Raw genomic sequence first — 10662 nt, forward strand, 5'->3', positions numbered from 1 at the left:
AGTCCCATAGGTGCTCTGAGGTCCTCTCTCTAGTGAGATTGGCAACATCCAAAGATCATAAACACCTCCCTTACTGTACAAACAACTGAAGAAAAGGCAGCGCAGGATGGAAACAGATGTCAGGAACGTGGTCATATTATAAACAAATGTTGGGAAATGATGATGTTATACCACATTGCCTTATTTGGGGTAACAGTGCACCTGCTTCTGGGGATAATAGTTTAAGAAGTGTCCATGAAATACTGTATCTCGAGCCCCGCTCATATAACATTGATAGATAAATCTCTCCATGTTTACAACCATATATCTGACATTTCTAATTTACAAGACACAGCTATAGGCTGAGCTACAGTGTCTCATATATCTCTTCCTATCTTTTTTTTTCATAATGGAAAGGGCACTGACATTGCATAAGCAGACAAAGGGTCAAAAAGGGTGTTTCAAAGCAAAAAAGGGGGCCATGTGCGCCTACAAATTCCCAAGACCCGGTGAACAGTTGGCCCTCTTTACTGTCAACATGTGTGAATGCCATGCTCGATAAATTTCTCTTTGAATTCCCTCACTAGAATTTATGAGACATGCAACATGGGGTTGCAACTCGTTTGAAGCCTACACACTTGCAGCATTCGATGCCGTTTACATTCTCATTTTGAGGGGGGGGGACAAAAAAAAGGAGAAACAGGGAGAAGTTGGCATGTAGCATCCTGCAGTGTAAAGAGTTTTAAATGCATTTACACTCTGTTGTGTCTCCTGGGAACTGTTTTCTGCACGCTAATGAGGCTGAGGAGCAAGTTTCATTCTGTTATTCCTGGCATCAACGCACCAGTCACAGGCATACCACTCGCACTCTCTTTTTTTCTCTCCTCCCTTTTCCCTCTCGGTAGCCCAGTGCAAATAATAAATAAGAGGAAATACATCATCCCTTTTTCAAGCCGAGAGCCAAGACCAGGTCTGCCAAAGTTAACACAAAGCAATCTTAGGTAATGATCAGCAAATGTGTATAAAGTTTCATAGAGCATGACTTCACATAATTCTTGTTTAGATCATGTAGGCTGGCTCCATCTCAACTGTGATGCTGCTGCTGTAGAAACCATGCATTCATATACACACATACATATACACACACACACACACACATATGCACACACTGTTTTGATTCTCTCATCAGGCTTGTTTGTATCACGCTTAAAAGCAGCACTTCTGTTTTATAAGTGCTTGTAATTGATTTGATATAGTGTAACATTGTGGCAAGGATTAGCTACCAGTCATAAATTGTGGAATTTTAACTGAGGCATTGCTCATTCCCATTCATTCTGTGCACACACAAAAAAAAAAAAAACGTGTCAGATTTTCCATTCATTTGCAACAACGCAAATCGGTGGCTCCGATACGAAACATTTCATTATGGCTCAATTGATGAAAATGATTTGTTCAGTGTAAAAAAAAAAAGAAAGAAAACTTCATTGAGTTGTTTTAGTGCTCTACCTACAGCACAGCCAGCGTGCAGATGGAGAGCCGGGGGGTCTCTATGCAACAACACAGAGGAAAGAAGCGAAACACAATCCAGACATTGTTTACCCTGTTTCTGATGTAAAGGCCACTTACTGTCGTGTCCAATGCCTAACCCTTAATTTGCTGCCCTAGCCTTTGAAGTGTGTGCATATTTCTGTTTCCTAACACTACCTTTCCCCTCTCTCTCTCTCTCCCTCTTTCTCTCTCTCTCTCTCTCTCTCTCTCCTCCAAGCCCCAGCAGTTGATATTGCAACTGGATAGGCCATGTTTCCATGTAGGGGCTCTTTTTTAGGCCTGCTCTGATGATAGAAAACACAAGTGGGGAAGGGGAAAGGAGTGCTGGGCGCACAGATCCACAGAGAGGCCCCAGCCCCGGCCCAGACAACGCTGCAGGGGATTAGAGCACACCCTGGCAGCAGAATGGTTTCACTTAAGAATTTCAGTAATCACTTTTAGGAGTGTAATATATAGCTGACCTTCGGCAGCGCCACACGACCCCCCGCTCCCCCAGCCATTTGATCAAAGGAAGCGGCGGTGGCTGTGCAAACAGGCGCTATCAGTGGACTCCAATGGATTTACTGCCTGCTTCTTCTCTCTTGTCTCCCCTGAGTCGTGTGCTGATACACACAGAAACCCAGTTTCATCTTACAGAACCTATTTTTCTCCCGGTACTAATTTACGGGCAAGATCATGACTTGAGGGAACTTTGAGGAGGAGGGAGGAGGGAGGGAGGTGAAGGGGTGGGTGGGTGGGGGGTTAAGGGGGCCTCAGGGAAGGGGAGAGAGTGGAGGTGGGAGCAGCTCGGGGCCCTTATCCACTGCCTGCTGACTGGGCCGAGCAGAGCGGTTCTCATCATGGGAAAAGCCCAGTAGGTGCTCTCTTCTCAGCTGGAGCAGCCAAACACCATGGCCTGTGCTCCGCAACAATAACAGCAACCAGAAAAGGACAGAGGGTTGGCCCAGTAGGGTTTATATAGTGCCCTAAATCACAGGAGTCTCTGACAAAGAAGAGGGGGGAGAGGATGTTGGTATCATAGCAACTATTAATAACCCAATACATACTAGTGTGAACACAGCCGAGGTGTCTCTAAGTCTCTCTAATGCTGCAGTTTAATGGGTTTTTTTTCTCATTTTTAATTACTCGTGTAGCTGTCCACTCTTAACATGCCAGCTCATATTGCCCAACTATGGCATTTTAATGGACTATTTTATCGCGTCATTCAAGACAGCAACATAACATAACATTTCCCTCAACTATGAACAGGCAATTTCTGTAAACATTCCTCAATGAAAAGCAGAAAACAATGTCAACATGTTGACCTTTATGCTTTTATAGGGAAATGTCTTTCAGCTGGTTAATCCTCAGTAATTTGTAATTTGTGAGTCATGTGCTCTGTTGCAATTTCATGCTCTTGTTAAAATGTTTCTTGCAGTACTGTACACGCTGTGCTCGTGCTGAAATTGTTGTTTATTCTGTCTTTGTTTGATTTAAAAGGAAAAAAAAGATTTATATGTTGTGTTTCCTTTTGTCAGTAAAAGTTACGAGAGCGGTAAGTACCTCTTGTGGCCAGTTGAGGGCATCACAGAACAGGTGACAGAGGAGGATCTACACGCTGTGTATGAAGAGATACAGGAGGTGATTCAAACCACTTATTACTGATACCTCATTCAGAAAACTCCACATATGGAATGGGAAATGTGTGGTCTCAGATATATATTCATATGTCCTTTGAATGATCCAAACTCTAGAAAATGTTTTCATTCCCCCACTTTCATTTCAACGTTCTTGACAGTTTATCAGGTGCATAAGAAGATTTCAATCATAAGGAATTGAAAGCTAATGACAAAACAGACATAAATTCTTTAGCTGGCATGTCAAGGAGTGCTTATGTGACTCAGCTGATGACAATGTGTGCCGTGTCATTAAATGATCACAGGAAGTCCTGTGTTTTTATGAGCTTCTTAGTCAAGCTTGGGTTGGTGGTGGAATATTTCCTGATTCTAGGACGTGAAAACAACTCACCACATGTTCTGTCTTTCTCAGAAACAACAGGGAAGGACCCAAACAAAACCTACCATGCACTGTAGCCAGGGCCCTAAAACACAGACTTTACCCTTCCTGTCATCTCGGAGGGTCACAGCAGGTCAGCCTTGTACTGAGTGATTTTTTTACGGCTATATGTTATTCGAAGAAAGGTGTGCTCAGCTCCTTCACGCACAAATTTACCCCCACCTGAATCCAGTGTGGTAGTTATATAACCTCTGTTTTTTTACAAGAAGTGATGAGGAAGAAGTGGAGGTGTGGGGCATTCTTCCTGAAATATTGCTGCATTCCCTTCATCAGCTGATAAGGTTCCTTGTTTGGAGAGCAAACAGGAGAAGTACCTGCTGTAAATGCTCTGTGGCCCTTGGACGTGTAAGTATTTTATGGTGTGACACCATTATGGGCATGACTGATAAGTCTGATACCTGAGTGCTTGCCATGTCATTACCGTAATACAGCTGGTCATTTTGATACAAATTGGTGTTGAGTCAGCTACAGCAAGAAATAATAACTTCTCGCTTCTCTGGGAAGCACTCTGCTCAGACTGCGATAGTGCAATTGCCTTATTAGCTTTAAGAGCCAGCTACATTAACATGTGGTCAACATTCGCTTTTGGGGAAAACAAGGAGAACTCTGCTGACCCTCATGATTATTGCCTTGCTAATTTTGTGGAAGAGTGTGCAGCTGGGTGGGCGAATAAGCTATCAGGCTTAAAGATGATTAACAACATGCCTATTTTAATTAGCATCAGCACCAAAGCTATTATGACCATTCCATTTGGCTCTGTGCGCTATCATGGTTATCATCAAGCACCATCTCTTTCAAACACACATCCTGTTTTGGCCCTCTGATCGTACATTAGATACGTGCAGGAGAGCTGGTTCGGCTGTGTGTGTGCATGGCATTGGCTGTGTGAATCAGCTGAGGCTCATGTGGCTGGCCTGGCCTTGCTCCCTGCGACCCAGTGGGGCTCAGCCACCAGCTGCCTAGCACCCACCACACATTCCTGCTTTATTCCCAAGCTCGCCTCCCTCAGCTACACCGGTCAGGACAAAATGTATACCAGCTGCAACATCATTAAGTAAATGGGATCCTTGCACAGTTCTTTAAGGCACCACATTGAAATGTTAGCCAAATCAGTTCAGTAAGTGTGAAAAACATGTGTATGTGCAAACAGAAACATGAATGCGCACATGGACATGAATCCAGACACTCAAACACGTATTTATTCATCACGTGCAGTGAGCACTTGCACTTGCTCTTATTTTTTAATAACGCTAGTGGCGTTGCTCTAGAGATGTCAATTTGTATGTTGGTCAGTTGGTCCACCACTTTGGTCCAGACTGAAATATCTCAACAACTAATGGATGGATTGCCATGAAATTTTGTATATATATTCATGGTCCCCATAGGATGTATCGTACTGAATTTAGTGATCCCCTGACCTTTCCCTCTAGCACCACCATGACAGTGATGTTTTTGTTTTCTGGTGATGTGTCTTGATTTTGCAATTTCCATGAAATCTAGTTTAGAATTCCATATTGCTCAGAGATTGAATCCTAATGACTTTGCTTATCCCCTGACTTTTCATCTAGCACCATCATCAGGTCAAAATTTTAACTTGTCCAATACATTTAACCAAGTATATATATGTTAGCATGCTGGCATTAGCATTTAGCTCACAGCACTACTGTACCTAAGTACTGTACAGCCTCACAAAGCTGCAAGCATGGCTGCAGACTCTTTATTCATTCTTCTTCCTCATTTGTTGTTTCTTTCCTGACTGCATCATTAGATTACATGTTAAGTCGATGTATATAAAGCACACTGAGCACACTTGTAGGTCCACAAGGTGCTATATAAATCAAATTTATTGATTTTTATCATTGTTACACACACATGTACTCACTCTGAAGGCTTAACCTCCTGAGATATACATACACCAATATTTGCAAAATGCTGCACACCAAAGTCTCCACGTCCACTACAAACCATCAGACAACACACAGCCAGACATACACACCCTTCCCTCCAGACTGCCGTCACAGCACTCCAAGCACAGCTGTCAAAACGCAGGGACTTCCAACACAACAATAGTGAGATGTCTTGGGAGAGCCAGAGAAAGACAGATTCGGGAGAGGAGGTGTACTGGATGTTGAACTCACACCTCTGGACACCTCAGATGCTCTGGATTGGGGCCGCACAGGTTGGATCCTCATTCCCTGCACCATTTCTATTTTTTTCACCTTTCAGTCCACTCTGTCACTCATGTTATTCATCTCCTTCTCTCTCTAACACTCTCTCTTTCCAACCCTCCTTCTACTTCTACCTCTTTTTTGCTCCAGGCACGGTCCACTGTTATCTCACATCAACTCTCATAACAGCTCTGGGAAGACCTCCCTCAACCTCACGCCTCGCATGTGAGTCCACACGTCCAAGAGGAGTAATAACACTGAAATCCTCCAAATCAGGTCATGTCAAATTAAGGGAGGTATTTCGGGAGCCCACCCAAGTCTCCGAAGGGGTCAACTAACGCTCAGGGCCAGATTTGCATGTCAAAATACACTCGATGATTCAGACTACATCACAAAGCAGGGCTGATATTCCGTGTCAGAGTGTCTCATAGACTCTAAGATGATGTAGACTGGCCTGTTAGTGTGAAGGCAGGTGTGGACACGGGTGAGGAACCCTGTTGGCACGCAGAGATTTGCAACTCAAAACCTTGCAGCAAGCGAGTGCTCCTCGGTTGAACTGGCTACAATAATATTTTTTCACCATTTCCATCCCAAATCCCTGGTAAGAAGAATAAATTTAGGTCTTAGAGGTTTGCATTAATTTCAGCTTCTGATACCAAAATCAAGCGTTTTTTACATTGATTTAAAAGTATTCTCACCTGAATGCAGGCTATGGCAATACTCATGAGACTGTCACCTTAGCAGACCTCCCATGCAACTTTTTGGTGTTCTATTACTGGAAATATTACCTATAGGAATCTAGGCTAAAGAGGCTAAAGAGATCACTTTTATCTCAGTTTCATTGCTGATAACGCAGAGATGTTTTGAATACTGATAAGGTTTGGACCTTGCTTGGACTTACAAACAATCATTTGGCAACTCAACAAGCATTCCAGGGAAGTTCATGCTACGTAGTGATTTATTGCCAGGATGTGTCTGGATAGAGTGTGTAGGCTCCAGGTTGAAGTAGCTGGTGGCACAGCAGGTCAGTGAGATAGCTGAGCTACATAGCAGTCTGGGATTCATTCAGGAAGCTCCCAAAGGGGTTGTTGACTGGAAGGAGGCGGTAAATCCCCAATTTGGGGACTTTGTTTTTGCTGATGTTGTGAAACATCTTGTTAGGAAATTTGAGCTAATCTAACCTCACACACAGGGTCATTGTAGAGTCTATTGGAAATTGAAAGGAAGATGGATGGTTGCAATTACTGTACTGTGAAGCAAAGACACAAACACTACTTATTTTATTAACTCATTCCTCAAGCTTGTTCATTAAAGGCATAAAGTTGAACTAGAGGATTTTTATATAAAGATACAAATAATTTTTGATTAAAATGTAAAATTGGATATTCTGGCACAAATTTTAAAGCTTTTTTTTTTAAATGAAAGATTTACATCTTTTGAACAAATAGGCTTGGGGCTGATTGCCACAGACAGGGTGAAGCAGTATTGATTTGATGGACTAACGCATTGTCGGTCTCAAAAAATATAGAATAACACTAACCATACATGTCAATGAGTGGCTATAGATTAGCCTATAAACCTTTATTAATTGATTTTTTGGCCACTTGGGGGCAGCACAACAAGCTTTAAACACAACACTGACATTTTACAGTATTGCCTTAAAAAGTTGGCGTTGGAAACAACTGCCTATTTTCAGCAGACATCAATATCATTAGCATTAATTTCAAGTTGACTTTTTTACAACCTGATGAATATAAGTACAAATTAATCTCCTGCTAAGTCTGTCCATCAACTCTTCAGGGAAACATCTGGCTCTTTAGCTGCTAAATGCTGCACTGTGTTCATCATCTAGTAGCTAACTGCTACAGTAGTTAGCAACTAACTTGCTAGACTTGCCAGCTATGGTCTTCTGTTTAGTGTCAGGTAGGTAGCGTGGGTTCAGCTTTTTTGCTGAAAATAGTTGTCTGTTGCTGGAAACTAGGTTGGTGAGAGCGGTGATAGTGAACCAAAACAAGACAACAACAAGCTGAGAGTTGTAAAGAAGTTAAAATGTTCTGTGGAGCTAAGAGGAAGTGCAGAGTTGGGTAATAAATCTCTGTTGGTTTTTCACTATGAGTAACAAACGTCACATAACACACTGTCATTTGACCCAGTGTTAATATAAAACTATTGATTAGTGTAGCTTGAAATTCCGGTGTTAGCTTCTCCAAAGTGACAAATAAAAAATTGAAGGCAAAATTCAAACTGTTCTCTGAGTTCTTTGTTCAGAGGAACCTGGACTCAATAACCTGGAATTAAGAACCACAATCTTGCTAGTCTGGTGAACATGAGTAAGTAAAAGTTTTGGAAACTTCTTACTGCTATTCAGAGCCACCCCTCCCTACAGCCGCAACAAACTTTTTTATCATCCTCATCTCCTCCAGATGTTCACCACAGTAAAATAAAACAAACACACACCTAAACTCATCTGCATGCTCCATCTTAGCTGATGTATACAGGTCCTCAGCAGCTGAATGAGATGCCAAGCACTTCTCAAGTGCAAGGAAATGGTGCGGTTTCACAATTCCTAGATTAGGACTGAAATCTGCAGTTCCCCCCACCACTTTAAGTGGCTGTGGTGCACACACAAACCCACTGAGACCATAGAAACATACACAGTGGTTTAGTGTTGGGCTCTGGCCAAGATAAATGACTGCTTCAGGTGAAAACAAACCGTGGCCCCAGCAGATTTTTTTTTTCCATTTGCAAGTTTTGGGGCGACTTCTCTTTGTGTGTCAACTGTTCTTACACATATGCTCCGCTTTGGCTCCTCCACCCTCTAACACTCTTTGGGCTTGTGAATTATTCAGAATGAGGAATTAAAGTTGAAATGGCGCTCTGCAGACACAAGTGCTTCACATGTGTTGAGGACTAAAGGTGGAACGACCCTTTTCAAATCCATTACAGCTGATATTTGTGACATCAAGTTTAGGAAAGTAAAGAGAAGCTGACTGAGAATTTATCATCCATGAAGCATGATCTTGAAAGGGGTAGAAATGGATTTTCATATATTACAGCACCCCCCCCCCCAACATACACATACACACACAGTGAACACCCTCAAGCTTATTCATTCACTCTACAGTTGACCACAGTAAAAGTCCTGACTATACCCAGAGCTGCAGTTAATCCTGCACAGGGATTTTTACCTCTGCTGTGTCATCGGGTCATTTACTTATATGCATGTTCATAATCATATGTTTATGTTTTATGTTTATGAGCCAGCAGTACATATTATGAGCTATTATAACTGTGGTGCACATGAGAAGGGCCATATATAGCAATATGTTAGCCTTTTTATGCCAGAACAGCACAATAAGACAACTGGGTTAGTGAGTACAGGCAATTTTTACATGAAGATGGCTAAGAATATGATATAAAATGTTTAAAAAATAATATAGATTTTTGATTAATTTAGTTTGGAGTTATCTCTGAATATTTTGTCCTAAAAACAAGTGTACAATCATGATTAACAATGTAAAAACATCCTTCTTTGAGCATCTTTTAGTGATCACCTGAGTCCCACCTGAAGTTTTGAATAATCATCTGAGTCCCACCTGAGGGAGCGGGAAAAGCCGGTAGAGGCCCTGAATGGCTTCAATTAAGAGAACAATTGCTTTAGTCACACAATTATGAGCTCAGGGTGACTAAATGCAAAAGGCCCTGAAGGAGCACGGCTAAAGATTTCTGGCATCCCAGTCAATGTGGTCCGCCCACCCCCCACTGCTCATTACTGGGACCACCAACTGGGAGCAACAGCACCGTGCTGCAACAGCAATGAGTGATTCAGCTTTAACTGACAACCAAAGGGACTCCACTGTTACAGAAATGAGCAACAAAGGCTACTGAGTGATGAGATCAGGGTGATAAAATAGATGGCTTCATCAGGGATTGTAGTGACATCATTAAACAGCTTTCAAGAACTCCAAGGAAGAAGAATCACAATTGAGTCACGAGTCATATATGTATATATATGTTGTTGTTTTTTTTATTTAAATTTTTTTTTTCTCAGTGGTGGAAAACATCCAATCCTCTTCTTAAAAGTAAAGAAGTATCAGCAAAATGTAATGAAAGTATGTAAAGTAAAAGTACTCATATGCAGCTGAATGTTTGCATTATAATTATTATTATATACTGTATTATTTGATGATTAATACTGACACATTAACATGTAAGCAGTATTTTAATGTTGCAGTTGGTCAGCATGGGGCTAATTCTTAGTACTTCATCACTTTGGGTGATTTAATTTAACAATGCATCATATTTTCTAAACTGGTCATAGGTTTCCAATGTAAATCTATAATCTTCAAAGTAACGAGCTGTCAAATAGATGTTGTCAAATCAAAAATACAGTTTTTACCTCTGAAATATGGCAGAGTAGGAGTATAAAGTAACATAAAAAGAAAGTTCATTACAAGTACCTCAAAACTGTGCTAACTTAAAGTATTTGAGTAAAAGTACTTAATTAATATTACTTGAGTATTAGCTGATGGGTCAATATTTTATTCAGCTTCCAAAACTGTCTTTGTTCTCTTGTGATTTTTTCAATGGCTTTTGAGGATAAAAAGGGCACTTAGAGAACAAATTCAGCATATAAATAAAGTCCTACTTAAACACAGAAATGTTAAAAAAGACACCAACAGTGGCTCTGTAATGAGTGTAATCTGTAGTGTTTTATGTTGTGCTTTCCGTCACTGATCTCAGAGGTCAGGACCAGAGATCATTACAACATACATCTGCTCCCTTCAGCTGTATGGCGCTTGTCTCACTCCACGTCCAATATACTGTTTGCAATTAATTTTTAATTTAGATCCCATCTGGATATTCATATGGCTGACGTCATTTGCATGCTGCTCTAAGAACAAAAGCATTT

At 41.3% G+C, this 10662-nt stretch overlaps 1 long non-coding RNA gene across 1 annotated transcript; it reads left to right on the top strand.

The window, feature by feature from the left end:
- Positions 1-5296: 5296 nt before the first annotated feature.
- Positions 5297-10225, top strand: LOC137190609 (uncharacterized). Its single transcript, XR_010930253.1, has 3 exons — positions 5297-5761; positions 5901-5975; positions 9298-10225. It is a non-coding gene; the product is annotated as an uncharacterized lncRNA (long non-coding RNA).
- Positions 10226-10662: the final 437 nt, after the last annotated feature.

The sequence above is a fragment of the Thunnus thynnus genome, chromosome 10 (genome assembly GCF_963924715.1).
Source record: "Thunnus thynnus chromosome 10, fThuThy2.1, whole genome shotgun sequence".
Lineage (NCBI taxonomy): Eukaryota > Metazoa > Chordata > Actinopteri > Scombriformes > Scombridae > Thunnus > Thunnus thynnus.